The following is a 4,817-nucleotide window of genomic DNA, read 5'->3' on the forward strand; positions in this document are numbered from 1 at the left end:
TAATAACAGCTGTTACACCTACATACAGATGATTTAGTAAAAGGTCACAGAGTAAACAGGAATATATGAAATATATAAAATAGTAATAATAATATAACAATAACAACAATGACAGCAAAATTATGAACAATAATAATTAACCATTTATGTATGCTGTACAAAAATAAAAGTCTTAAGTTTACTCTTAAATGAGCATAATGTTGGAGCACATCTTCAATCAACAGGCAGGCTATTCCCTTTCTTGGGTGCATAAACACTAAATGCTATTTCACCAGATTTATGACAGGCTCATAACTAATAAGCATGTCTGATATATACTGTGGTGTCAGGCCATTAAGAGCTTTGTAAACCAGGAGTAAAATCTTAAAATCAGTTCTGAAATTCACAGGGAGCCAGTGGAGAAATTTGAGAACTGGAGTAATGTGATCAGAGTTTTTAGTCCTGGTTAAAACACCAGCAGCTGCATTCTGGATGAGCTGCAGCCTTCCAATGGTTTTCTTAGGAAGGCCAGAAAAAAAGGGCATTAAAATGGTCCAGTCTGCTAATGACAAAGGCATGCACTACTGCTACTAATGTGGCTGTAAAAACTCATCATCGATAATTAGTCCCAGATTTCTGACCTGATCACTGGTCTTCAGGGACTCAGACTCATAAACTGAGTAATGACACGCTGTCCCACAACAAGAATTTCTGTTTTCTCCTTGTTCATTGTAAAAAAAAAAGTGCCATCCAGAGATTTATATCATCCAAACAGTAAAGCAGGGAGACTACAGGACTCGTATCATCAGGGGCCAATGAAATAAAGAGTTGTGTGTCGTCAGCATAACTGTGATAACAGCAGAGAAAAAGTGGACAGGTTCCTAAACTTCTTATATACTCAGCATCAACTCTCAACTCAGGAACTCCATCTAGATTCAGCGGCAGTAGATCTGGTTCTCACTACACTCTAACCATCAGTGGTGTTCAGGCTGACGATGTTGGAGATTACTACTGTCTTGGTTATCATGGTAGCCCAGGGTTCACATGGTGATTTTGAGCCGTAGGAAAAACCTCCTTCAGTTTGACTGCATTGAAAACGGCCTGCTGCAGGTGCTGAGGCTTAGGGAAGAGACTGTGATCTGGATAACTGGTCCACTGAACACAGCACTCTGGCCCTGGAACACAAGTGTCATCAAGCAGAACCACAGTGACTCGAGATAATACTGAAACATACTGGAAGACACTTTTCAACAGGCAGTTTTAAACTTACATCCCCAGAGAAACTCAACTTTTAATGAGGAGGTTGGTGAGGTTTTACCCCTCCTAGAATATAGCAACAGATGGTAAACAGTTTTTAGCAGCACAACAAATCTTATAGAAGATTAACCTGAAGCAATGAAACTTTCTTCTATGGTTCTATAAACAAAAAAACATTCACATTCGTCAGTCAACATTTAAAAAATCTAGATGATTGTTCCCTCACTTTACTATTCTATATGCAAATGTCACAAGATAGTAAAAAGTTTTACCAACGCACAGGACCTGATGTAACCATCCCTTGTGCTATTAAACAGTACAAACCTGACTTGGATTTTGCAGTAAATTGAGTTGATAAGAGCAGGTATGATATTGGGAAGATCAAGTGGGCATTACTCATAATAAATATATTATAAATAAAAACACAAACATGGACTTGTTATAATATATAGTTTTATTTTTATTATGGTTAAACATTTCTGCCACAATTTTGATAAAACTTTATTTTGGAATGAAACACTTCAAATACAGTTCAGTTTGAAAAATTACCAATTGAAGCAAAATGTAAGGAAGCTCTGCTATAGAAAGTTACATGCACATGAAAAAGCTGAGTCAAGTCATCTTCAACACAGAAGAACATTTCTAGACAGGAAGCGTTGCTGAAGCTCTACTCTGAGCAGCGGTCAGGGTCCAGGGTTTGAGTGACAGGCGTCTGGCCATTCAGACTGGCCTCACAGCTCACTGAGCCCGCCTTCCTCCACTGGTCTGCAGAGAGGGTCAGGGTGCTGCTCCAGCTGTAGTGGCCGTCCCTCCCCAGGACCTCCAGGCTGTCTGACACCCCTGAGGAGCTGCTGCTGCCCCCCACCTTCCAGCCCAGCCTCCAGGCTGAGGGGAAGCCCCCGTTGGCCAGACACACCAGTGTGGCACCGTCCTGCTGCAGCTCCACTCTGGAGGGGGGGAGGAGGGTCAGGGTGGGCCGCACCACACCCACTGGAGGAGAGACAGAGAGAGGAGAGGAGAGGAGAGGAGAGGAGAGAGGAGAGGAGAGGAGAGGAGAGAGGAGAGGAGAGGAGAGGAGAGGAGAGGAGAGGAGAGGAGAGGAGAGGAGAGGAGAGGAGAGAGGGGAGGAATGTCACAGAGAGGGGAGGGAGGGCATGGTGGAAAGAAATGGCAGAGTTGGTTGTAATTTTGACGATTGAAATAATGAAGCTTTTTCTACTGTGGCACTCATTGTATGTCACTCAGAATTAAAGAAAATGTAAATGTAATTGAAAAGTTTAGTTAATTATGATTAATAATGACATCTACCAATCTGCTTTATAATATCTGACAGCCCATAACTCTCATCCCTGCAATGATTGTCTTGTGCCAAAAATGTAACAGATAAAAGGTTTATAGATTAACAGTTAAAACCGTTTTTTCTCTGTCTCTTTCACTTCCTTTTCACCAGATGTAAAACTAACGAACTGTGAACAAATGTTACAGGCTATTTTGGATTTAAGTATGAAATGATATATGTATTTTAAAGGCATTCACAGAAAATATTAATTGTAGCCATCATCTGAATTTAAAAAAATGTAAAATGAACTTCATAATGATTTCATGAAATGAATCATAATTTAACAATTAAGGATTTTAGTTGGTTGGCAAATTTAATAGATAAATAAATTTAATAAAAACTCCATGAAAAATACAATTGATCAGAAAATTTATGTTTTTATAGCGAATGTCTAACTTGAACAATCTAGAGAATTGAATAGACATTGATCTCAGCAAGATTTCTGTTCAAACTGATTGTTCAGCCTTATAACCAATAAATAGGAAATAAAGTGCAAACAGTGAAAATTTGATCATTCAATTTCTTCCCCAAAATTTGATTTAAAGCGATATGTGTCATATAAAGTAGAAATCTCTGGTACTTACAGTCAACGATGAGTTTGGTGCCTCCACCAAAAGTCCACCACAGTGATACAAACTCATTAAGAGGCCGTACAAAAACCTCCTGCACTTGAAACAAGCATCTTTCCAATAGAAAACTCTGCTTTGCCATAAAGGTTCTGCTAAATTGGTGAGATCCAGAAAAGTCTTTGATGTTGTTTGAAACTGTTTGATTAAAAGAGGTAATTTTTTTTCATTTTGCTTTAATTTTGTACAAAATTCTAATGACAGAAAAACAAGAGCTATTTTGTCCTGATAGCAAATCAATTTTTCATTATATTTTTGCATCAATTGTAACAATGTGTTAATAAACTATATGTTTCATCATAATCTATTGAAATATCATAATAATCTGTTTTAAAAGATATAATGTATCTGTGTAAACCTTATAAGTCAATCAAGGCAGAGATTAAATAGGTTTATCATACAAACCACAGTGCAAACCACTTTAATCCAAGTGTGGTAAATCATAATTTCCAAGTATTCCTGACAAATGTATTTTTGTATTCCAATAAGAGTAGAGATCCTGTAAATCCAAGCAGTATTTGCTCCTGATTTTGTGTCCCACATTGCCTTCAGTGTATTGAGAGCAGAGAGATTATTTCCATAGAGAGGAGGCTTTGCATTGTCAGCTGATCCTCCAGTGAACTGAGAAGGTTTATAGTCCTGTGAGTTCAACACTGCAGGACTCAGATCTGTCACTCAACACAGCAGAAACCACAACCACCATGACTCTCATCACCATCCTCATCTGGACGCTGGCCTGCTGCTGTTTTACAGGTTCATTTACTCAGCAAAATATCAAACACAGTGTGTTGCATTTTCTGTCATTTATTTCTGCTGATAAATGAATGTTGTGTTTTTGTCTGCAGGATCCAGCGGCCAATTGACTGTGACTCAGCCTCCAGTAGTGACATTTACTCCAGGATCCACTGTCACTCTGACCTGTAAAACCAACCCAGCTGTTTATAATAATAATTATATGTACTGGTATCAACAGAAATCTGGAGAGGTTCCTAAGCTCCTAATAAAACTTGTGAATCAACGTCAATCAGGAACACCAGCTCGGTTTAGTGGCAGTGGAACCGGGACTGACTTCACTTTGACCATCAGTGGAGCTCCGGCTGAAGATGCAGCAGTTTATTACTGTCAGAGTTACCACTACATTAACAGTGCTGATCTGTTCACACAGTGATTTGCAGTCGTACAAAAACCTCCCTCAGTCAGACTGCATAGACACTGAGCTGTTACAGCAGGAACCGACTGCAGCTGCTGAAGGGGAAGAGACTCTGACACAGACCACTGAACACAGAGCTGAGTCTGACCAGTAACCTCACCAAGCACAACCATTATATTCTCTAAATATATAGGAACATTTCATAATTCAGAACTGTTTAGCTCATTTTGGTGTTAAAGACTTCAAAACATTTTCTTAGACCACATTTTAACTTCTCAGTCCTTATCAGCAGAGGAGCTCTTAAAATGTCACCTGGTCACATGACTGCATGACCATGAGAATAACACAAAGTGAATTCTCTTTTATAGTTGAATTTACCTCTAACAGAGTTTTTTGTTTCATTCCCAGTTGAAAAGGGTAGTGAAACTATGATTTGCATGATCATTTACATCCCAAGATGTTCATT

General features: G+C 38.9%; 1 pseudogene; it reads right to left on the reverse strand.

Moving 5' to 3' along the window:
• Positions 1 to 1,853: 1,853 nt before the first annotated feature.
• LOC144542598 (immunoglobulin lambda constant 6 pseudogene) lies at positions 1,854 to 2,233 on the reverse strand (annotated as a pseudogene).
• Between the last annotated feature and the right edge of the window lie 2,584 nt (positions 2,234 to 4,817).

This window comes from Centroberyx gerrardi, chromosome 17, assembly GCF_048128805.1.
Source record: "Centroberyx gerrardi isolate f3 chromosome 17, fCenGer3.hap1.cur.20231027, whole genome shotgun sequence".
NCBI lineage: Eukaryota > Metazoa > Chordata > Actinopteri > Beryciformes > Berycidae > Centroberyx > Centroberyx gerrardi.